This window comes from Salminus brasiliensis, chromosome 12, assembly GCF_030463535.1.
Source record: "Salminus brasiliensis chromosome 12, fSalBra1.hap2, whole genome shotgun sequence".
NCBI classification, from domain to species: domain Eukaryota; kingdom Metazoa; phylum Chordata; class Actinopteri; order Characiformes; family Bryconidae; genus Salminus; species Salminus brasiliensis.
In genome coordinates this window covers 10,387,388-10,413,759 of record NC_132889.1, presented here as the reverse complement: position 1 = coordinate 10,413,759, position 26,372 = coordinate 10,387,388, and positions in this window count along the sequence as shown.

The following is a 26,372-nucleotide window of genomic DNA, read 5'->3' as shown; positions in this document are numbered from 1 at the left end:
CCTTGTAATTACAATCAATCCGCAAGAAACTGTTTTGAGCTGTAAAATCCTGTCTTGATTCTAAATGTGACTTTTTTTTACTTCAAATTGTGTTTCTCATAAAGAAACAACAGTTGGAAAACGTTTCAATCAAATGCTGAGCAAGTGTGGTGTTTTGTATATTTATTTAACATAACTGCAGTCTTTGTGGTTCCAAAGACTGTGAAAATGTGTTTTGGCACACTTACAAAGTACAACAAACCTTGTAATTTATAAGTGTGTAAAATCCTGTCTTGATTCTAAATGTGACTTTTTTTTTTACTTCAAATTGTGTTTTTCATGGAGAAACAGCACTTGTAAAATGTTTCAATCAAATGCTGAGCAAGTGTGGTGTTTTGTATATTTATTTAACATAACTGCAGTCTTTGTGGTTCCAAAGACTGTGAAAATGTGTTTCGGCACACTTACAAAGCACAAAAAACCTCCTAATTACAATCAATCCGCAAGAAACTGTTTTGAGCTGTAAAATCCTGTCTTTATTCTAAAAGTGACTTTTTTACTTCCAATCGTGTTTTGCATGGTATAACAGCACTTGTAAAACGTTTTAATTCAAGAAGGAGCAACTGGGGTGTTTTGTATATTTATTTAACATAACTGCAGTCTTTGTGGTTCCAAAGACTGTGAAAGTGTGTTTTGGCACACTTACAAACTACAACAAACTTTGTAATTACAATCAATCCACAAGAAACTATTTTGAGCTGTAAAATCCTGTCTTGATTCTAAAAGTGACTTTCTTTACTTCAAATCGTGTTTTGCATGGAGAAACAGCACTTGTAAAACATTTCAATCAAACGCAAAGCAAGTTGAGTGTTTTGAAAAGTTTTTCAACTAACTGCAGTTTTTTTGTGCTTCTAAGACTGCTACAATGTGTTTCGGCACACTTACAAAGCACAACAAACCTCCTAATTACAATCAATCTGCAAGAAACTGTTTTGAGCTGTAAAATCCTGTCTTGATTCTAAATGTGACTTTTTTTTTACTTCAAATTGTGTTTCTCATAAAGAAACAACAGTTGGAAAACGTTTCAATCAAATGCTGAGCAAGTGTGGTGTTTTGTATATTTATTTAACATAACTGCAGTCTTTGTGGTTCCAAAGACTCTGAAAATGTGTTTTGGCACACTTACAAACTACAACAAAGCTCCTAATTACAATCAATCTGCAAGAAACTGTTTTGAGCTGAAAAATCCTGTCTTGATTATACAAGTGACTTTCTTTACTTCAAATCGTGTTTCGCATAGTATAACAGCACTTGTAAAACGTTTCAAGTCAAGACTAAGCAACTGGGGTGTTTTGTACAGTTTTTCAATTAACTGCAGTTTTTTTGTGCTTCTAAGACTGCGAAAATGTGTTTCGGCACAATTACAAAGTACAACAAACCTCCTGATTACAGTCAATCTGCAAGAAAATGTTTTGAGCTGTAAAATCCTGTCTTGATTATACAAGTGACTTTCTTTACTTCAAATCATGTTTTGCATGGAGAAACCAGCACTTGTAAAACGATTCAAGACAAGACTAAGCAACTGGGGTGTTTTGAAAAGTTTTTAAACTAACTGCAGTTTTTTTGTGCTTCTAAGACTGCTACAATTTGTTTCGGCACACTTACAAAGTACAACAAACCTCCTAATTACAATCAATCCGCAAGAAACTGTTTTGAGCTGCAAAATCCTGTCTTGATTCTAAATGTGTCTATTTTTTTTACTTCAAATTGTGTTTCTCATAAAGAAACAACAGTTGGAAAACGTTTCAATCAAATGCTGAGCAAGTGTGGTGTTTTGTATATTTATTTAACATAACTGCAGTCTTTGTGGTTCCAAAGACTCTGAAAATGTGTTTTGGCACACTTACAAACTACAACAAACCTCCTAATTACAATCAATCTGCAAGAAACTGTTTTGAGCTGTAAAATCCTGTCTTGATTATACAAGTGACTTTCTTTACTTCAAATCGTGTTTCGCATAGTATAACAGCACTTGTAAAACGTTTCAAGTCAAGACTAAGCAACTGGGGTGTTTTGTACAGTTTTTCAATTAATTGCAGTTTTTTTGTGCTTCTAAGACTGCGAAAATGTGTTTCTGCACAATTACAAAGTACAACAAACCTTGTAATTACAATCAATCCGCGAGAAACTGTTTAGAGCTGTTAAATCCTGTCTTTATTCTAAAAGTGACTTTCTTTACCTTAAATCGTGTTTCTCATGGAGAAACAACACTTGGAAAACGTTTCAATCAAATGCTGAGCAAGTGTGGTTTTTTGTATATTTATTTAACATAACTGCAGTCTTTGTGGTTCCAAAGACTGTGAGAGTGTGTTTTGGCACACTTACAAACTACAACAACCCTTGTAATTACAATCAATCCGCAAGAAACTGTTTTGAGCTGTAAAATCCTGTCTTGATTCTAAATGTGACTTTTTTTTACTTCAAATTGTGTTTCTCATAAAGAAACAACAGTTGGAAAACGTTTCAATCAAATGCTGAGCAAGTGTGGTGTTTTGTATATTTATTTAACATAACTGCAGTCTTTGTGGTTCCAAAGACTGTGAAAATGTGTTTTGGCACACTTACAAAGTACAACAAACCTTGTAATTTATAAGTGTGTAAAATCCTGTCTTGATTCTAAATGTGACTTTTTTTTTTACTTCAAATTGTGTTTTTCATGGAGAAACAGCACTTGTAAAACGTTTCAATCAAATGCTGAGCAAGTGTGGTGTTTTGTATATTTATTTAACATAACTGCAGTCTTTGTGGTTCCAAAGACTGTGAAAATGTGTTTCGGCACACTTACAAAGCACAAAAAACCTCCTAATTACAATCAATCCGCAAGAAACTGTTTTGAGCTGTAAAATCCTGTCTTTATTCTAAAAGTGACTTTTTTACTTCCAATCGTGTTTTGCATGGTATAACAGCACTTGTAAAACGTTTTAATTCAAGAAGGAGCAACTGGGGTGTTTTGTATATTTATTTAACATAACTGCAGTCTTTGTGGTTCCAAAGACTGTGAAAGTGTGTTTTGGCACACTTACAAACTACAACAAACTTTGTAATTACAATCAATCCACAAGAAACTATTTTGAGCTGTAAAATCCTGTCTTGATTCTAAAAGTGACTTTCTTTACTTCAAATCGTGTTTTGCATGGAGAAACAGCACTTGTAAAACATTTCAATCAAACGCAAAGCAAGTTGAGTGTTTTGAAAAGTTTTTCAACTAACTGCAGTTTTTTTGTGCTTCTAAGACTGCTACAATGTGTTTCGGCACACTTACAAAGCACAACAAACCTCCTAATTACAATCAATCTGCAAGAAACTGTTTTGAGCTGTAAAATCCTGTCTTGATTCTAAATGTGACTTTTTTTTTACTTCAAATTGTGTTTCTCATAAAGAAACAACAATTGGAAAACGTTTCAATCAAATGCTGAGCAAGTGTGGTGTTTTTTATATTTATTTAACATAACTGCAGTCTTTATGGTTCCAAAGATTGTGTAAATGTGTTTCAGCACACTTACAAAGCACAACAAACCTCCTAATTACAATCAATCTGCAAGAAACTGTTTTGAGCTGTAAAATCCTGTCTTGATTCTAAAAGTGACTTTCTTTACTTCAAATCGTGTTTCGCATGGAGAAACAGCACTTGTAAAACGTTTCAAGTCAAGACTAAGCCACTGGGGTGTTTTGTACAGTTTTTCAATTAACTGCAGTTTTTTTGTGCTTCTAAGACTGCGAAAATGTGTTTCGGCACAATTACAAAGTACAACAAACCTCCTAATTACAGTCAATCTGCAAGAAACTGTTTTGAGCTGTAAAATCCTGTCTTGATTCTACAAGTGACTTTCTTTACTTCGAATCGTGTTTCGCATGGAGAAACAGCACTTGTAAAACGTTTCAAGTCAAGACTAAGCAACTGGGGTGTTTTGTACAGTTTTTCAATTAATTGCAGTTTTTTTGTGCTTCTAAGACTGCGAAAATGTGTTTCGGCACAATTACAAAGTACAACAAACCTCCTGATTACAGTCAATCTGCAAGAAAATGTTTTGAGCTGTAAAATCCTGTTTTGATTCTAAATGTGACTTTTTTTTACTTCAAATTGTGTTTCTCATAAAGAAACAACAGTTGGAAAACGTTTCAATCAAATGCTGAGCAAGTGTGGTGTTTTTTATATTTATTTAACATAACTGCAGTCTTTATGGTTCCAAAGAATGTGTAAATGTGTTTCAGCACACTTACAAAGCACAACAAACCTCCTAATTACAATCAATCCGCAAGAAACTGTTTTGAGCTGCAAAATCCTGTCTTGATTCTAAATGTGTCTATTTTTTTTACTTCAAATTGTGTTTCTCATAAAGAAACAACAGTTGGAAAACGTTTCAATCAAATGCTGAGCAAGTGTGGTGTTTTGTATATTTATTTAACATAACTGCAGTCTTTGTGGTTCCAAAGACTCTGAAAATGTGTTTTGGCACACTTACAAACTACAACAAAGCTCCTAATTACAATCAATCTGCAAGAAACTGTTTTGAGCTGAAAAATCCTGTCTTGATTATACAAGTGACTTTCTTTACTTCAAATCGTGTTTCGCATAGTATAACAGCACTTGTAAAACGTTTCAAGTCAAGACTAAGCAACTGGGGTGTTTTGTACAGTTTTTCAATTAACTGCAGTTTTTTTGTGCTTCTAAGACTGCGAAAATGTGTTTCGGCACAATTACAAAGTACAACAAACCTCCTGATTACAGTCAATCTGCAAGAAAATGTTTTGAGCTGTAAAATCCTGTCTTGATTATACAAGTGACTTTCTTTACTTCAAATCATGTTTTGCATGGAGAAACCAGCACTTGTAAAACGTTTCAAGACAAGACTAAGCAACTGGGGTGTTTTGAAAAGTTTTTAAACTAACTGCAGTTTTTTTGTGCTTCTAAGACTGCTACAATTTGTTTCGGCACACTTACAAAGTACAACAAACCTCCTAATTACAATCAATCCGCAAGAAACTGTTTTGAGCTGCAAAATCCTGTCTTGATTCTAAATGTGTCTATTTTTTTTACTTCAAATTGTGTTTCTCATAAAGAAACAACAGTTGGAAAACGTTTCAATCAAATGCTGAGCAAGTGTGGTGTTTTGTATATTTATTTAACATAACTGCAGTCTTTGTGGTTCCAAAGACTCTGAAAATGTGTTTTGGCACACTTACAAACTACAACAAACCTCCTAATTACAATCAATCTGCAAGAAACTGTTTTGAGCTGTAAAATCCTGTCTTGATTATACAAGTGACTTTCTTTACTTCAAATCGTGTTTCGCATAGTATAACAGCACTTGTAAAACGTTTCAAGTCAAGACTAAGCAACTGGGGTGTTTTGTACAGTTTTTCAATTAATTGCAGTTTTTTTGTGCTTCTAAGACTGCGAAAATGTGTTTCTGCACAATTACAAAGTACAACAAACCTTGTAATTACAATCAATCCGCGAGAAACTGTTTAGAGCTGTTAAATCCTGTCTTTATTCTAAAAGTGACTTTCTTTACCTTAAATCGTGTTTCTCATGGAGAAACAACACTTGGAAAACGTTTCAATCAAATGCTGAGCAAGTGTGGTTTTTTGTATATTTATTTAACATAACTGCAGTCTTTGTGGTTCCAAAGACTGTGAGAGTGTGTTTTGGCACACTTACAAACTACAACAACCCTTGTAATTACAATCAATCCGCAAGAAACTGTTTTGAGCTGTAAAATCCTGTCTTGATTCTAAATGTGACTTTTTTTTACTTCAAATTGTGTTTCTCATAAAGAAACAACAGTTGGAAAACGTTTCAATCAAATGCTGAGCAAGTGTGGTGTTTTGTATATTTATTTAACATAACTGCAGTCTTTGTGGTTCCAAAGACTGTGAAAATGTGTTTTGGCACACTTACAAAGTACAACAAACCTTGTAATTTATAAGTGTGTAAAATCCTGTCTTGATTCTAAATGTGACTTTTTTTTTTACTTCAAATTGTGTTTTTCATGGAGAAACAGCACTTGTAAAACGTTTCAATCAAATGCTGAGCAAGTGTGGTGTTTTGTATATTTATTTAACATAACTGCAGTCTTTGTGGTTCCAAAGACTGTGAAAATGTGTTTCGGCACACTTACAAAGCACAAAAAACCTCCTAATTACAATCAATCCGCAAGAAACTGTTTTGAGCTGTAAAATCCTGTCTTTATTCTAAAAGTGACTTTTTTACTTCCAATCGTGTTTTGCATGGTATAACAGCACTTGTAAAACGTTTTAATTCAAGAAGGAGCAACTGGGGTGTTTTGTATATTTATTTAACATAACTGCAGTCTTTGTGGTTCCAAAGACTGTGAAAGTGTGTTTTGGCACACTTACAAACTACAACAAACTTTGTAATTACAATCAATCCACAAGAAACTATTTTGAGCTGTAAAATCCTGTCTTGATTCTAAAAGTGACTTTCTTTACTTCAAATCGTGTTTTGCATGGAGAAACAGCACTTGTAAAACATTTCAATCAAACGCAAAGCAAGTTGAGTGTTTTGAAAAGTTTTTCAACTAACTGCAGTTTTTTTGTGCTTCTAAGACTGCTACAATGTGTTTTGGCACACTTACAAAGCACAACAAACCTCCTAATTACAATCAATCTGCAAGAAACTGTTTTGAGCTGTAAAATCCTGTCTTGATTCTAAATGTGACTTTTTTTTTACTTCAAATTGTGTTTCTCATAAAGAAACAACAATTGGAAAACGTTTCAATCAAATGCTGAGCAAGTGTGGTGTTTTTTATATTTATTTAACATAACTGCAGTCTTTATGGTTCCAAAGACTGTGTAAATGTGTTTCAGCACACTTACAAAGCACAACAAACCTCCTAATTACAATCAATCTGCAAGAAACTGTTTTGAGCTGTAAAATCCTGTCTTGATTCTAAAAGTGACTTTCTTTACTTCAAATCGTGTTTCGCATGGAGAAACAGCACTTGTAAAACGTTTCAAGTCAAGACAAAGCAACTGGGGTGTTTTGTACAGTTTTTCAATTAACTGCAGTTTTTTTGTGCTTCTAAGACTGCGAAAATGTGTTTCGGCACAATTACAAAGTACAACAAACCTCCTAATTACAGTCAATCTGCAAGAAACTGTTTTTTGCTGTAAAATCCTTTCTTGATTCTAAAAGTGACTTTTTTTACTTCAAATCGTGTTTCTCATGGAGAAACAACACTTGGAAAACGTTTCAATCAAATGCTGAGCAAGTGTGGTTTTTTGTATATTTATTTCACATAATTGCAGTATTTATGGTTCCAAAAACTGTAAAAGTGTGTTTTGGTACACTTACAAACTACAACAAACCTTGTAATTACAATCAATCAGCAAGAAACTGTTTTGAGCTGTAAAATCCTGTCTTGATTCTAAAAGTGACTTTTTTACTTCAATTCGTGTTTCGCATGGAGAAACAGCACATGTACAACGTTTCCAACTCAAGACTAAGCAACTGGGATGTCTTGTAAAATTTTTCAACTAACTGCAGTTTTTTTGTGCTTCTAAGACTGCTACAATATGTTTCGGCACACTTACAAAGTACAACAAACCTCCTAATTACAATCAATCCGCAAGAAACTGTCTTGAACTGTAAAATCCTGTCTTGATTCTAAAAGTGACTTTCTTTACTTCAATTCGTGTTTCGCATGGAGAAACTGCACTTGTAAAACGTTTCAACTCAAGACTGAGCAACAGGGATGTTTTGTACAGTTTTTCAATTAACTACAGTTTTTTGTGCTTCTAAGACTGCGAAAATGTGTTTCGGGACAATTACAAAGTACAACAAACCTACTAATTACAGTCAATCTGCAAGAAACTGTTTTGAGCTGTAAAATCCTGTCTTGATTCTAAATGTGACTTTTTTTTTTACTTCAAATTGTGTTTTTCATGGAGAAACAGCACTTGTAAAACGTTTCAATCAAATGCTGAGCAAGTGTGGTGTTTTGTATATTTATTTAACATAACTGCAGTCTTTGTGGTTCCAAAGATTGTGAAAATGTGTTTTGGCACACTTACAAACTACAACAAACCTTGTAATTACAATCAATCCGCAAGAAACTGTTTTGAGCTGTAAAATCCTGTCTTGATTCTAAAAGTGACTTTCTTTACTTCAAATCGTGTTTTGCATGGAGAAACCAGCACTTGTAAAACGTTTCAATCAAACGCTGAGCAAGTTGAGTGTTTTGAAAAGTTTTTCAACTAACTGCAGTTTTTTTGTGCTTCTAAGACTGCAAAAATGTGTTTCGGCACACTTACAAAGCACAAAAAACCTCCTAATTACAATCAATCCGCAAGAAACTGTTTTGAGCTGTAAAATCCTGTCTTTATTCTAAAAGTGACTTTTTTACTTCCAATCGTGTTTTGCATGGTATAACAGCACTTGTAAAACGTTTTAATTCAAGAAGGAGCAACTGGGGTGTTTTGTATATTTATTTAACATAACTGCAGTCTTTGTGGTTCCAAAGACTGTGAAAGTGTGTTTTGGCACACTTACAAACTACAACAAACTTTGTAATTACAATCAATCCACAAGAAACTATTTTGAGCTGTAAAATCCTGTCTTGATTCTAAAAGTGACTTTCTTTACTTCAAATCGTGTTTTGCATGGAGAAACAGCACTTGTAAAACATTTCAATCAAACGCAAAGCAAGTTGAGTGTTTTGAAAAGTTTTTCAACTAACTGCAGTTTTTTTGTGCTTCTAAGACTGCTACAATGTGTTTCGGCACACTTACAAAGCACAACAAACCTCCTAATTACAATCAATCTGCAAGAAACTGTTTTGAGCTGTAAAATCCTGTCTTGATTCTAAATGTGACTTTTTTTTTACTTCAAATTGTGTTTCTCATAAAGAAACAACAATTGGAAAACGTTTCAATCAAATGCTGAGCAAGTGTGGTGTTTTTTATATTTATTTAACATAACTGCAGTCTTTGTGGTTCCAAAGACTCTGAAAATGTGTTTTGGCACACTTACAAACTACAACAAACCTCCTAATTACAATCAATCTGCAAGAAACTGTTTTGAGCTGTAAAATCCTGTCTTGATTATACAAGTGACTTTCTTTACTTCAAATCGTGTTTCGCATAGTATAACAGCACTTGTAAAACGTTTCAAGTCAAGACTAAGCAACTGGGGTGTTTTGTACAGTTTTTCAATTAATTGCAGTTTTTTTGTGCTTCTAAGACTGCGAAAATGTGTTTCTGCACAATTACAAAGTACAACAAACCTTGTAATTACAATCAATCCGCGAGAAACTGTTTAGAGCTGTTAAATCCTGTCTTTATTCTAAAAGTGACTTTCTTTACCTTAAATCGTGTTTCTCATGGAGAAACAACACTTGGAAAACGTTTCAATCAAATGCTGAGCAAGTGTGGTTTTTTGTATATTTATTTAACATAACTGCAGTCTTTGTGGTTCCAAAGACTGTGAGAGTGTGTTTTGGCACACTTACAAACTACAACAACCCTTGTAATTACAATCAATCCGCAAGAAACTGTTTTGAGCTGTAAAATCCTGTCTTGATTCTAAATGTGACTTTTTTTTACTTCAAATTGTGTTTCTCATAAAGAAACAACAGTTGGAAAACGTTTCAATCAAATGCTGAGCAAGTGTGGTGTTTTGTATATTTATTTAACATAACTGCAGTCTTTGTGGTTCCAAAGACTGTGAAAATGTGTTTTGGCACACTTACAAAGTACAACAAACCTTGTAATTTATAAGTGTGTAAAATCCTGTCTTGATTCTAAATGTGACTTTTTTTTTTACTTCAAATTGTGTTTTTCATGGAGAAACAGCACTTGTAAAACGTTTCAATCAAATGCTGAGCAAGTGTGGTGTTTTGTATATTTATTTAACATAACTGCAGTCTTTGTGGTTCCAAAGACTGTGAAAATGTGTTTTGGCACACTTACAAACTACAACAAACCTTGTAATTACAATCAATCCGCTAGAAACTGTTTTGAGCTGTAAAATCCTGTCTTGATTCTAAAAGTGACTTTCTTTACTTCAAATCGTGTTTTGCATGGAGAAACCAGCACTTGTAAAACGTTTCAATCAAACGCTGAGCAAGTTGAGTGTTTTGAAAAGTTTTTCAACTAACTGCAGTTTTTTTGTGCTTCTAAGACTGCGAAAATGTGTTTCGGCACACTTACAAAGCACAAAAAACCTCCTAATTACAATCAATCCGCAAGAAACTGTTTTGAGCTGTAAAATCCTGTCTTTATTCTAAAAGTGACTTTTTTACTTCCAATCGTGTTTTGCATGGTATAACAGCACTTGTAAAACGTTTTAATTCAAGAAGGAGCAACTGGGGTGTTTTGTATATTTATTTAACATAACTGCAGTCTTTGTGGTTCCAAAGACTGTGAAAGTGTGTTTTGGCACACTTACAAACTACAACAAACTTTGTAATTACAATCAATCCACAAGAAACTATTTTGAGCTGTAAAATCCTGTCTTGATTCTAAAAGTGACTTTCTTTACTTCAAATCGTGTTTTGCATGGAGAAACAGCACTTGTAAAACGTTTCAATCAAACGCTGAGCAAGTTGAGTGTTTTGAAAAGTTTTTCAACTAACTGCAGTTTTTTTGTGCTTCTAAGACTGCGAAAATGTGTTTCGGCACAATTACAAAGTACAACAAACCTCCTAATTACAGTCAATCTGCAAGAAACTGTTTTATGCTGTAAAATCCTTTCTTGATTCTAAAAGTGACTTTTTTACTTCAAATCGTGTTTCTCATGGAGAAACAACACTTGGAAAACGTTTCAATCAAATGCTGAGCAAGTGTGGTGTTTTGTATATTTATTTAACATAATTGCAGTCTTTGTGGTTCCAAAAACTGTAAAAGTGTGTATTGGTACACTTACAAACTACAACAAACCTTGTATTTACAATCAATCAGCAAGAAACTGTTTTGAGCTGTAAAATCCTGTCTTGATTCTAAAAGTGACTTTTTTACTTCAATTCGTGTTTCGCATGGAGAAACAGCACATGTACAACGTTTCCAACTCAAGACTATGCAACTGGGATGTCTTGTAAAATTTTTCAACTAACTGCAGTTTTTTTGTGCTTCTAAGACTGCTACAATATGTTTCGGCACACTTACAAAGTACAACAAACCTCCTAATTACAATCAATCCGCAAGAAACTGTCTTGAACTGTAAAATCCTGTCTTGATTCTAAAAGTGACTTTCTTTACTTCAATTCGTGTTTCGCATGGAGAAACTGCACTTGTAAAACGTTTCAACTCAAGACTGAGCAACAGGGATGTTTTGTACAGTTTTTCAATTAACTGCAGTTTTTTTGTGCTTCTAAGACTGCGAAAATGTGTTTCGGCACACTTACAAAGTACAACAAACCTTGTAATTACAATCAATCAGCAAGAAACTGTTTTGAGCTGTAAAATCCTGTCTTGATTCTAAAAGTGACTTTTTTACTTCAATTCGTGTTTCGCATGGAGAAACAGCACATGTACAACGTTTCCAACTCAAGACTAAGCAACTGGGATGTCTTGTAAAATTTTTCAACTAACTGCAGTTTTTTTGTGCTTCTAAGACTGCTACAATATGTTTCGCCACACTTACAAACTACAACAAACCTTGTAATTACAATCAATCCGCAAGAAACTGTCTTGAACTGTAAAATCCTGTCTTGATTCTAAAAGTGACTTTCTTTACTTTAATTCGTGTTTCGCATGGAGAAACTGCACTTGTAAAACGTTTCAACTCAAGACTGAGCAACAGGGATGTTTTCTACAGTTTTTCAATTAACTGCAGTTTTTTTGTGCTTCTAAGACTGCGAAAATGTGTTTCGGCACAATTACAAAGTACAACAAACCTCCTAATTACAGTCAATCTGCAAGAAACTGTTTTATGCTGTAAAATCCTTTCTTGATTCTAAAAGTGACTTTTTCACTTCAAATCGTGTTTCGCATGGAGAAACAACACTTGGAAAACGTTTCAATCAAATGCTGAGCAAGTGTGGTTTTTTGTATATTTATTTAACATAACTGCAGTCTTTGTGGTTCCAAAGACTGTGAAAATGTGTTTTGGCACACTTACAAAGTACAACAAACCTTGTAATTTATAAATGTGCAAAATCCTGTCTTGATTCTAAATGTGACTTTTTTTTTTACTTCAAATTGTGTTTTTCATGGAGAAACAGCACTTGTAAAACGTTTCAATCAAATGCTGAGCAAGTGTGGTGTTTTGTATATTTATTTAACATAAGTGCAGTCTTTGTGGTTCCAAAGACTGTGAAAATGTGTTTTGGCACACTTACAAACTACAACAAACCTTGTAATTACAATCAATCCGCAAGAAACTGTTTTGAGCTGTAAAATCCTGTCTTGATTCTAAAAGTGACTTTCTTTACTTCAAATCGTGTTTTGCATGGAGAAACCAGCACTTGTAAAACGTTTCAATCAAACGCTGAGCAAGTTCAGTGTTTTGAAAAGTTTTTCAACTAACTGCAGTTTTTTTTGTGCTTCTAAGACTGCGAAAATGTGTTTCGGCACACTTACAAAGCACAACAAACCTCCTAATTACAATCAATCCGCAAGAAACTGTTTTGAGCTGTAAAATCCTGTCTTTATTCTAAAAGTGACTTTTTTACTTCCAATCGTGTTTTGCATGGTATAACAGCACTTGTAAAACGTTTTAATTCAAGAAGGAGCAACTGGGGTGTTTTGTATATTTATTTAACATAACTGCAGTCTTTGTGGTTCCAAAGACTGTGAAAGTGTGTTTTGGCACACTTACAAACTACAACAAACTTTGTAATTACAATCAATCCACAAGAAACTATTTTGAGCTGTAAAATCCTGTCTTGATTCTAAAAGTGACTTTTTTACTTCATTTCGTGTTTAGCATGGAGAAACAGCACATGTACAACGTTTCCAACTCAAGACTAAGCAACTGGGATGTCTTGTAAAATTTTTCAACTAACTGCAGTTTTTTTGTGTTTCTAAGACTGCTACAATATGTTTCGGCACACTTACAAAGTACAACAAACCTCCTAATTACAATCAATCCGCAAGAAACTGTCTTGAACTGTAAAATCCTGTCTTGATTCTAAAAGTGACTTTCTTTACTTCAATTCGTGTTTCGCATGGAGAAACTGCACTTGTAAAACGTTTCAACTCAAGACTGAGCAACAGGGATGTTTTCTACAGTTTTTCAATTAACTGCAGTTTTTTTGTGCTTCTAAGACTGCGACAATGTGTTTCGGCACACTTACAAAGTACAACAAACCTTGTAATTTATAAGTGTGTAAAATCCTGTCTTGATTCTAAATGTGACTTTTATTTTACTTCAGTTCGTGTTTCGCATGGAGAAACAGCACTTGTAAAACGTTTCAAGTCAGGACTAGGCAACTGGGGTGTTTTGTACAGTTTTTCATTTAACTGCAGTTTTTTTGTGCTTCTAAGACTGCGAAAATGTGTTTCGGCACAATTACAAAGTACAACAAACCTCCTAATTACAGTCAATCTGCAAGAAACTGTTTTATGCTGTAAAATCCTTTCTTGATTCTAAAAGTGACTTTTTTACTTCAAATCGTGTTTCTCATGGAGAAACAACACTTGGAAAACGTTTCAATCAAATGCTGAGCAAGTGTGGTTTTTTGTATATTTATTTAACATAATTGCAGTATTTGTGGTTCCAAAAACTGTAAAAGTGTGTTTTGGTACACTTACAAACTACAACAAACCTTGTAATTACAATCAATCAGCAAGAAACTGTTTTGAGCTGTAAAATCCTGTCTTGATTCTAAAAGTGACTTTTTTACTTCATTTCGTGTTTAGCATGGAGAAACAGTACATGTACAACGTTTCCAACTCAAGACTAAGCAACTGGGATGTCTTGTAAAATTTTTCAACTAACTGCAGTTTTTTTGTGTTTCTAAGACTGCTACAATATGTTTCGGCACACTTACAAAGTACAACAAACCTCCTAATTACAATCAATCCGCAAGAAACTGTCTTGAACTGTAAAATCCTGTCTTGATTCTAAAAGTGACTTTCTTTACTTCAATTCGTGTTTCGCATGGAGAAACTGCACTTGTAAAACGTTTCAACTCAAGACTGAGCAACAGGGATGTTTTCTACAGTTTTTCAATTAACTGCAGTTTTTTTGTGCTTCTAAGACTGCGACAATGTGTTTCGGCACACTTACAAAGTACAACAAACCTTGTAATTTATAAGTGTGTAAAATCCTGTCTTGATTCTAAATGTGACTTTTATTTTACTTCAAATTGTGTTTCTCATGGAGAAACAACAGTTGGAAAACGTTTCAATCAAATGCTGAGCAAGTGTGGTGTTTTGTATATTTATTTAACAAAACTGCAGTCTTTGTGGTTCCAAAGACTGTGAAAGTGTGTTTTGGCACACTTACAAACTACAACAAACCTTGTAATTACAATCAATCCGCAAGAAACTGTTTTGAGCTGTAAAATCCTGTCTTGATTCTAAAAGTGACTTTCTTCACTTCAAATCGTGTTTCGCATGGAGAAACAGCACTTGTAAAACGTTTCAAGTCAAGACAAAGCAACTGGGGTGTTTTGTACAGTTTTTCAATTAACTGCAGTTTTTTTGTGCTTCTAAGACTGCGAAAATGTGTTTCGGCACAATTACAAAGTACAACAAACCTCCTAATTACAGTCAATCTGCAAGAAACTGTTTTTTGCTGTAAAATCCTTTCTTGATTCTAAAAGTGACTTTTTTTTACTTCAAATCGTGTTTCTCATGGAGAAACAACACTTGGAAAACGTTTCAATCAAATGCTGAGCAAGTGTGGTTTTTTGTATATTTATTTAACATAATTGCAGTATTTATGGTTCCAAAAACTGTAAAAGTGTGTTTTGGTACACTTACAAACTACAACAAACCTTGTAATTACAATCAATCAGCAAGAAACTGTTTTGAGCTGTAAAATCCTGTCTTGATTCTAAAAGTGACTTTTTTACTTCAATTCGTGTTTCGCATGGAGAAACAGCACATGTACAACGTTTCCAACTCAAGACTAAGCAACTGGGATGTCTTGTAAAAATTTTTCAACTAACTGCAGTTTTTTTGTGCTTCTAAGACTGCTACAATATGTTTCGGCACACTTACAAAGTACAACAAACCTCCTAATTACAATCAATCCGCAAGAAACTGTCTTGAACTGTAAAATCCTGTCTTGATTCTAAAAGTGACTTTCTTTACTTCAATTCGTGTTTCGCATGGAGAAACTGCACTTGTAAAACGTTTCAACTCAAGACTGAGCAACAGGGATGTTTTCTACAGTTTTTCAATTAACTGCAGTTTTTTTGTGCTTCTAAGACTGCGACAATGTGTTTCGGCACACTTACAAAGTACAACAAACCTTGTAATTTATAAGTGTGTAAAATCCTGTCTTGATTCTAAATGTGACTTTTATTTTACTTCAAATTGTGTTTCTCATGGAGAAACAACAGTTGGAAAACGTTTCAATCAAATGCTGAGCAAGTGTGGTGTTTTGTATATTTATTTAACAAAACTGCAGTCTTTGTGGTTCCAAAGACTGTGAAAGTGTGTTTTGGCACACTTACAAACTACAACAAACCTTGTAATTACAATCAATCCGCAAGAAACTATTTTGAGCTGTAAAATCCTGTCTTGATTCTAAAAGTGACTTTCTTTACTTTAAATCGTGTTTTGCATAGAGAAACAGCACTTGTAAAACGTTTCAATCAAACGCTGAGCAAGATGAGTGTTTTGAAAAGTTTTTCAACTAACTGCAGTTTTTTTGTGCTTCTAAGACTGCTACAATGTGTTTCAGCACACTTACAAAGCACAACAAACCTCCTAATTACAATCAATCTGCAAGAAACTGTTTTGAGCTGTAAAATCCTTTCTTGATTCTAAAAGTGACTTTCTTTACTTCAGTTCGTGTTTCGCATGGAGAAACAGCACTTGTAAAACGTTTCAAGTCAGGACTAGGCAACTGGGGTGTTTTGTACAGTTTTTCATTTAACTGCAGTTTTTTTGTGCTTCTAAGACTGCGAAAATGTGTTTCGGCACAATTACAAAGTACAACAAACCTCCTAATTACAGTCAATCTGCAAGAAACTGTTTTATGCTGTAAAATCCTTTCTTGATTCTAAAAGTGACTTTTTTACTTCAAATCGTGTTTCTCATGGAGAAACAACACTTGGAAAACGTTTCAATCAAATGCTGAGCAAGTGTGGTTTTTTGTATATTTATTTAACATAATTGCAGTATTTGTGGTTCCAAAAACTGTAAAAGTGTGTTTTGGTACACTTACAAACTACAACAAACCTTGTAATTACAATCAATCAGCAAGAAACTGTTTTGAGCTGTAAAATCCTGTCTTGATTCTAAAAGTGACTTTTTTACTTCATTTCGTGTTTAGCATGGAGAAACAGTACATGTACAACGTTTCCAACTCAAGACTAAGCAACTGGGATGTCTTGTAAAATTTTTCAACTAACTGCAGTTTTTTTGTGTTTCTAAGACTGCTACAATATGTTTCGGCACACTTACAAAGTACAACAAACCTCCTAATTACAATCAATCCGCAAGAAACTGTCTTGAACTGTAAAATCCTGTCTTGATTCTAAAAGTGACTTTCTTTACTTCAATTCGTGTTTCGCATGGAGAAACTGCACTTGTAAAACGTTTCAACTCAAGACTGAGCAACAGGGATGTTTTCTACAGTTTTTCAATTAACTGCAGTTTTTTTGTGCTTCTAAGACTGCGACAATGTGTTTCGGCACACTTACAAAGTACAACAAACCTTGTAATTTATAAGTGTGTAAAATCCTGTCTTGATTCTAAATGTGACTTTTATTTTACTTCAAATTGTGTTTCTCATGGAGAAACAACAGTTGGAAAACGTTTCAATCAAATGCTGAGCAAGTGTGGTGTTTTGTATATTTATTTAACAAAACTGCAGTCTTTGTGGTTCCAAAGACTGTGAAAGTGTGTTTTGGCACACTTACAAACTACAACAAACCTTGTAATTACAATCAATCCGCAAGAAACTGTTTTGAGCTGTAAAATCCTGTCTTGATTCTAAAAGTGACTTTCTTCACTTCAAATCGTGTTTCGCATGGAGAAACAGCACTTGTAAAACGTTTCAAGTCAAGACAAAGCAACTGGGGTGTTTTGTACAGTTTTTCAATTAACTGCAGTTTTTTTGTGCTTCTAAGACTGCGAAAATGTGTTTCGGCACAATTACAAAGTACAACAAACCTCCTAATTACAGTCAATCTGCAAGAAACTGTTTTTTGCTGTAAAATCCTTTCTTGATTCTAAAAGTGACTTTTTTTTACTTCAAATCGTGTTTCTCATGGAGAAACAACACTTGGAAAACGTTTCAATCAAATGCTGAGCAAGTGTGGTTTTTTGTATATTTATTTAACATAATTGCAGTATTTATGGTTCCAAAAACTGTAAAAGTGTGTTTTGGTACACTTACAAACTACAACAAACCTTGTAATTACAATCAATCAGCAAGAAACTGTTTTGAGCTGTAAAATCCTGTCTTGATTCTAAAAGTGACTTTTTTACTTCATTTCGTGTTTAGCATGGAGAAACAGTACATGTACAACGTTTCCAACTCAAGACTAAGCAACTGGGATGTCTTGTAAAATTTTTCAACTAACTGCAGTTTTTTTGTGTTTCTAAGACTGCTACAATATGTTTCGGCACACTTACAAAGTACAACAAACCTCCTAATTACAATCAATCCGCAAGAAACTGTCTTGAACTGTAAAATCCTGTCTTGATTCTAAAAGTGACTTTCTTTACTTCAATTCGTGTTTCGCATGGAGAAACTGCACTTGTAAAACGTTTCAACTCAAGACTGAGCAACAGGGATGTTTTCTACAGTTTTTCAATTAACTGCAGTTTTTTTGTGCTTCTAAGACTGCGACAATGTGTTTCGGCACACTTACAAAGTACAACAAACCTTGTAATTTATAAGTGTGTAAAATCCTGTCTTGATTCTAAATGTGACTTTTATTTTACTTCAAATTGTGTTTCTCATGGAGAAACAACAGTTGGAAAACGTTTCAATCAAATGCTGAGCAAGTGTGGTGTTTTGTATATTTATTTAACAAAACTGCAGTCTTTGTGGTTCCAAAGACTGTGAAAGTGTGTTTTGGCACACTTACAAACTACAACAAACCTTGTAATTACAATCAATCCGCAAGAAACTGTTTTGAGCTGTAAAATCCTGTCTTGATTCTAAAAGTGACTTTCTTCACTTCAAATCGTGTTTCGCATGGAGAAACAGCACTTGTAAAACGTTTCAAGTCAAGACAAAGCAACTGGGGTGTTTTGTACAGTTTTTCAATTAACTGCAGTTTTTTTGTGCTTCTAAGACTGCGAAAATGTGTTTCGGCACAATTACAAAGTACAACAAACCTCCTAATTACAGTCAATCTGCAAGAAACTGTTTTTTGCTGTAAAATCCTTTCTTGATTCTAAAAGTGACTTTTTTTTACTTCAAATCGTGTTTCTCATGGAGAAACAACACTTGGAAAACGTTTCAATCAAATGCTGAGCAAGTGTGGTTTTTTGTATATTTATTTAACATAATTGCAGTATTTATGGTTCCAAAAACTGTAAAAGTGTGTTTTGGTACACTTACAAACTACAACAAACCTTGTAATTACAATCAATCAGCAAGAAACTGTTTTGAGCTGTAAAATCCTGTCTTGATTCTAAAAGTGACTTTTTTACTTCAATTCGTGTTTCGCATGGAGAAACAGCACATGTACAACGTTTCCAACTCAAGACTAAGCAACTGGGATGTCTTGTAAAATTTTTCAACTAACTGCAGTTTTTTTGTGCTTCTAAGACTGCTACAATATGTTTCGGCACACTTACAAAGTACAACAAACCTCCTAATTACAATCAATCCGCAAGAAACTGTCTTGAACTGTAAAATCCTGTCTTGATTCTAAAAGTGACTTTCTTTACTTCAATTCGTGTTTCGCATGGAGAAACTGCACTTGTAAAACGTTTCAACTCAAGACTGAGCAACAGGGATGTTTTCTACAGTTTTTCAATTAACTGCAGTTTTTTTGTGCTTCTAAGACTGCGACAATGTGTTTCGGCACACTTACAAAGTACAACAAACCTTGTAATTTATAAGTGTGTAAAATCCTGTCTTGATTCTAAATGTGACTTTTATTTTACTTCAAATTGTGTTTCTCATGGAGAAACAACAGTTGGAAAACGTTTCAATCAAATGCTGAGCAAGTGTGGTGTTTTGTATATTTATTTAACAAAACTGCAGTCTTTGTGGTTCCAAAGACTGTGAAAGTGTGTTTTGGCACACTTACAAACTACAACAAACCTTGTAATTACAATCAATCCGCAAGAAACTATTTTGAGCTGTAAAATCCTGTCTTGATTCTAAAAGTGACTTTCTTTACTTTAAATCGTGTTTTGCATAGAGAAACAGCACTTGTAAAACGTTTCAATCAAACGCTGAGCAAGATGAGTGTTTTGAAAAGTTTTTCAACTAACTGCAGTTTTTTTGTGCTTCTAAGACTGCTACAATGTGTTTCGGCACACTTACAAAGCACAACAAACCTCCTAATTACAATCAATCTGCAAGAAACTGTTTTGAGCTGTAAAATCCTTTCTTGATTCTAAAAGTGACTTTCTTTACTTCAGTTCGTGTTTCGCATGGAGAAACAGCACTTGTAAAACGTTTCAAGTCAGGACTAGGCAACTGGGGTGTTTTGTACAGTTTTTCATTTAACTGCAGTTTTTTTGTGCTTCTAAGACTGCGAAAATGTGTTTCGGCACAATTACAAAGTACAACAAACCTCCTAATTACAGTCAATCTGCAAGAAACTGTTTTATGCTGTAAAATCCTTTCTTGATTCTAAAAGTGACTTTTTTACTTCTAATCGTGTTTCTCATGGAGAAACAACACTTGGAAAACGTTTCAATCAAATGCTGAGCAAGTGTGGTTTTTTGTATATTTATTTAACATAATTGCAGTATTTGTGGTTCCAAAAACTGTAAAAGTGTGTTTTGGTACACTTACAAACTACAACAAACCTTGTAATTACAATCAATCAGCAAGAAACTGTTTTGAGCTGTAAAATCCTGTCTTGATTCTAAAAGTGACTTTTTTACTTCATTTCGTGTTTAGCATGGAGAAACAGCACATGTACAACGTTTCCAACTCAAGACTAAGCAACTGGGATGTCTTGTAAAATTTTTCAACTAACTGCAGTTTTTTTGTGTTTCTAAGACTGCTACAATATGTTTCGGCACACTTACAAAGTACAACAAACCTCCTAATTACAATCAATCCGCAAGAAACTGTCTTGAACTGTAAAATCCTGTCTTGATTCTAAAAGTGACTTTCTTTACTTCAATTCGTGTTTCGCATGGAGAAACTGCACTTGTAAAACGTTTCAACTCAAGACTGAGCAACAGGGATGTTTTCTACAGTTTTTCAATTAACTGCAGTTTTTTTGTGCTTCTAAGACTGCGACAATGTGTTTCGGCACACTTACAAAGTACAACAAACCTTGTAATTTATAAGTGTGTAAAATCCTGTCTTGATTCTAAATGTGACTTTTATTTTACTTCAAATTGTGTTTCTCATGGAGAAACAACAGTTGGAAAACGTTTCAATCAAATGCTGAGCAAGTGTGGTGTTTTGTATATTTATTTAACAAAACTGCAGTCTTTGTGGTTCCAAAGACTGTGAAAGTGTGTTTTGGCACACTTACAAACTACAACAAACCTTGTAATTACAATCAATCCGCAAGAAACTATTTTGAGCTGTAAAATCCTGTCTTGATTCTAAAAGTGACTTTCTTTACTTTAAATCGTGTTTTGCATAGAGAAACAGCACTTGTAAAACGTTTCAATCAAACGCTGAGCAAGATGAGTGTTTTGAAAAGTTTTTCAACTAACTGCAGTTTTTTTGTGCTTCTAAGACTGCTACAATGTGTTTCGGCACACTTACAAAGCACAACAAACCTCCTAATTACAATCAATCTGCAAGAAACTTTTTTGAGCTGTAAAATCCTTTCTTGATTCTAAAAGTGACTTTCTTTACTTCAGTTCGTGTTTCGCATGGAGAAACAGCACTTGTAAAACGTTTCAAGTCAGGACTAGGCAACTGGGGTGTTTTGTACAGTTTTTCATTTAACTGCAGTTTTTTGTGCTTCTAAGACTGCGAAAATGTGTTTCGGCACAATTACAAAGTACAACAAACCTCCTAATTACAGTCAATCTGCAAGAAACTGTTTTATGCTGTAAAATCCTTTCTTGATTCTAAAAGTGACTTTTTTACTTCAAATCGTGTTTCTCATGGAGAAACAACACTTGGAAAACGTTTCAATCAAATGCTGAGCAAGTGTGGTTTTTTGTATATTTATTTAACATAATTGCAGTATTTGTGGTTCCAAAAACTGTAAAAGTGTGTTTTGGTACACTTACAAACTACAACAAACCTTGTAATTACAATCAATCAGCAAGAAACTGTTTTGAGCTGTAAAATCCTGTCTTGATTCTAAAAGTGACTTTTTTACTTCATTTCGTGTTTAGCATGGAGAAACAGCACATGTACAACGTTTCCAACTCAAGACTAAGCAACTGGGATGTCTTGTAAAATTTTTCAACTAACTGCAGTTTTTTTGTGTTTCTAAGACTGCTACAATATGTTTCGGCACACTTACAAAGTACAACAAACCTCCTAATTACAATCAATCCGCAAGAAACTGTCTTGAACTGTAAAATCCTGTCTTGATTCTAAAAGTGACTTTCTTTACTTCAATTCGTGTTTCGCATGGAGAAACTGCACTTGTAAAACGTTTCAACTCAAGACTGAGCAACAGGGATGTTTTCTACAGTTTTTCAATTAACTGCAGTTTTTTGTGCTTCTAAGACTGCGACAATGTGTTTCGGCACACTTACAAAGTACAACAAACCTTGTAATTTATAAGCGTGTAAAATCCTGTCTTGATTCTAAATGTGACTTTTATTTTACTTCAAATTGTGTTTCTCATGGAGAAACAACAGTTGGAAAACGTTTCAATCAAATGCTGAGCAAGTGTGGTGTTTTGTATATTTATTTAACAAAACTGCAGTCTTTGTGGTTCCAAAGACTGTGAAAGTGTGTTTTGGCACACTTACAAACTACAACAAACCTTGTAATTACAATCAATCCGCAAGAAACTGTTTTGAGCTGTAAAATCCTGTCTTGATTCTAAAAGTGACTTTCTTCACTTCAAATCGTGTTTCGCATGGAGAAACAGCACTTGTAAAACGTTTCAAGTCAAGACAAAGCAACTGGGGTGTTTTGTACAGTTTTTCAATTAACTGCAGTTTTTTTGTGCTTCTAAGACTGCGAAAATGTGTTTCGGCACAATTACAAAGTACAACAAACCTCCTAATTACAGTCAATCTGCAAGAAACTGTTTTTTGCTGTAAAATCCTTTCTTGATTCTAAAAGTGACTTTTTTTTACTTCAAATCGTGTTTCTCATGGAGAAACAACACTTGGAAAATGTTTCAATCAAATGCTGAGCAAGTGTGGTTTTTTGTATATTTATTTAACATAATTGCAGTATTTATGGTTCCAAAAACTGTAAAAGTGTGTTTTGGTACACTTACAAACTACAACAAACCTTGTAATTACAATCAATCAGCAAGAAACTGTTTTGAGCTGTAAAATCCTGTCTTGATTCTAAAAGTGACTTTTTTACTTCAATTCGTGTTTCGCATGGAGAAACAGCACATGTACAACGTTTCCAACTCAAGACTAAGCAACTGGGATATCTTGTAAAATTTTTCAACTAACTGCAGTTTTTTTGTGCTTCTAAGACTGCTACAATATGTTTCGGCACACTTACAAAGTACAACAAACCTCCTAATTACAATCAATCCGCAAGAAACTGTCTTGAACTGTAAAATCCTGTCTTGATTCTAAAAGTGACTTTCTTTACTTCAATTCGTGTTTCGCATGGAGAAACTGCACTTGTAAAACGTTTCAACTCAAGACTGAGCAACAGGGATGTTTTCTACAGTTTTTCAATTAACTGCAGTTTTTTTGTGCTTCTAAGACTGCGACAATGTGTTTCGGCACACTTACAAAGTACAACAAACCTTGTAATTTATAAGTGTGTAAAATCCTGTCTTGATTCTAAATGTGACTTTTATTTTACTTCAAATTGTGTTTCTCATGGAGAAACAACAGTTGGAAAACGTTTCAATCAAATGCTGAGCAAGTGTGGTGTTTTGTATATTTATTTAACAAAACTGCAGTCTTTGTGGTTCCAAAGACTGTGAAAGTGTGTTTTGGCACACTTACAAACTACAACAAACCTTGTAATTACAATCAATCCGCAAGAAACTATTTTGAGCTGTAAAATCCTGTCTTGATTCTAAAAGTGACTTTCTTTACTTTAAATCGTGTTTTGCATAGAGAAACAGCACTTGTAAAACGTTTCAATCAAACGCTGAGCAAGATGAGTGTTTTGAAAAGTTTTTCAACTAACTGCAGTTTTTTTGTGCTTCTAAGACTGCTACAATGTGTTTCGGCACACTTACAAAGCACAACAAAGCTCCTAATTACAATCAATCTGCAAGAAACTGTTTTGAGCTGTAAAATCCTTTCTTGATTCTAAAAGTGACTTTCTTTACTTCAGTTCGTGTTTCGCATGGAGAAACAGCACTTGTAAAACGTTTCAAGTCAGGACTAGGCAACTGGGGTGTTTTGTACAGTTTTTCATTTAACTGCAGTTTTTTTGTGCTTCTAAGACTGCGAAAATGTGTTTCGGCACAATTACAAAGTACAACAAACCTCCTAATTACAGTCAATCTGCAAGAAACTGTTTTATGCTGTAAAATCCTTTCTTGATTCTAAAAGTGACTTTTTTACTTCAATCGTGTTTCTCATGGAGAAACAACACTTGGAAAACGTTTCAATCAAATGCTGAGCAAGTGTGGTTTTTTGTATATTTATTTAACATAATTGCAGTATTTGTGGTTCCAAAAACTGTAAAAGTGTGTTTTGGTACACTTACAAACTACAACAAACCTTGTAATTACAATCAATCAGCAAGAAACTGTTTTGAGCTGTAAAATCCTGTCTTGATTCTAAAAGTGACTTTTTTACTTCATTTCGTGTTTAGCATGGAGAAACAGCACATGTACAACGTTTCCAACTCAAGACTAAGCAACTGGGATGTCTTGTAAAATTTTTCAACTAACTGCAGTTTTTTTGTGTTTCTAAGACTGCTACAATATGTTTCGGCACACTTACAAAGTACAACAAACCTCCTAATTACAATCAATCCGCAAGAAACTGTCTTGAACTGTAAAATCCTGTCTTGATTCTAAAAGTGACTTTCTTTACTTCAATTCGTGTTTCGCATGGAGAAACTGCACTTGTAAAACGTTTCAACTCAAGACTGAGCAACAGGGATGTTTTCTACAGTTTTTCAATTAACTGCAGTTTTTTGTGCTTCTAAGACTGCGACAATGTGTTTCGGCACACTTACAAAGTACAACAAACCTTGTAATTTATAAGCGTGTAAAATCCTGTCTTGATTCTAAATGTGACTTTTATTTTACTTCAAATTGTGTTTCTCATGGAGAAACAACAGTTGGAAAACGTTTCAATCAAATGCTGAGCAAGTGTGGTGTTTTGTATATTTATTTAACAAAACTGCAGTCTTTGTGGTTCCAAAGACTGTGAAAGTGTGTTTTGGCACACTTACAAACTACAACAAACCTTGTAATTACAAACAATCCGCAAGAAACTGTTTTGAGCTGTAAAATCCTGTCTTGATTCTAAAAGTGACTTTCTTTACTTCAAATCGTGTTTTGCATGGAGAAACAGCACTTGTAAAACGTTTCAATCAAACGCTGAGCAAGTTGATTGTTTTGAAAAGTTTTTCAACTAACTGCAGTTTTTTTGTGCTTCTAAGACTGCGAAAATGTGTTTCGGCACACTTACAAAGTACAACAAACCTCCTAATTACAGTCAATCTGCAAGAAACTGTTTTGAGCTGTAAAATCCTGTCTTGATTCTAAATGTGACTTTTTTTTTTACTTCAAATTGTGTTTCTCATAAAGAAACAACAGTTGGAAAACGTTTCAATCAAATGCTGAGCAAGTGTGGTGTTTTATATCTTTATTTATCATAACTGCAGTCTTTGTGGTTCCAAAGACTGTGAAAGTGTGTTTTGGCACACTTACAAACTACAACAAACCTTGTAATTACAATCAATCCGCAAGAAACTGTTTTGAGCTGTAAAATCCTGTCTTGATTCTAAAAGTGACTTTCTTTACTTCAAATCGTGTTTTGCATGGAGAAACAGCACTTGTAAAACGTTTCAATCAAACGCTGAGCAAGATGAGTGTTTTGAAAACTTTTTCAACTAACTGCAGTTTTTTTGTGCTTCTAAGACTGCTACAATGTGTTTCGGCACACTTACAAAGCACAACAAACCTCCTAATTACAATCAATCTGCAAGAAACTGTTTTGAGCTGTAAAATCCTTTCTTGATTCTAAAAGTGACTTTCTTTACTTCAGTTCGTGTTTCGCATGGAGAAACAGCACTTGTAAAACGTTTCAAGTCAGGACTAGGCAACTGGGGTGTTTTGTACAGTTTTTCATTTAACTGCAGTTTTTTTGTGCTTCTAAGACTGCGAAAATGTGTTTCGGCACAATTACAAAGTACAACAAACCTCCTAATTACAGTCAATCTGCAAGAAACTGTTTTATGCTGTAAAATCCTTTCTTGATTCTAAAAGTGACTTTTTTACTTCAAATCGTGTTTCTCATGGAGAAACAACACTTGGAAAACGTTTCAATCAAATGCTGAGCAAGTGTGGTTTTTTGTATATTTATTTAACATAATTGCAGTATTTGTGGTTCCAAAAACTGTAAAAGTGTGTTTTGGTACACTTACAAACTACAACAAACCTTGTAATTACAATCAATCAGCAAGAAACTGTTTTGAGCTGTAAAATCCTGTCTTGATTCTAAAAGTGACTTTTTTACTTCATTTCGTGTTTCGCATGGAGAAACAGCACATGTACAACGTTTCCAACTCAAGACTAAGCAACTGGGATGTCTTGTAAAATTTTTCAACTAACTGCAGTTTTTTTGTGCTTCTAAGACTGCTACAATATGTTTCGGCACACTTACAAAGTACAACAAACCTCCTAATTACAATCAATCCGCAAGAAACTGTCTTGAACTGTAAAATCCTGTCTTGATTCTAAAAGTGACTTTCTTTACTTCAATTCGTGTTTCGCATGGAGAAACTGCACTTGTAA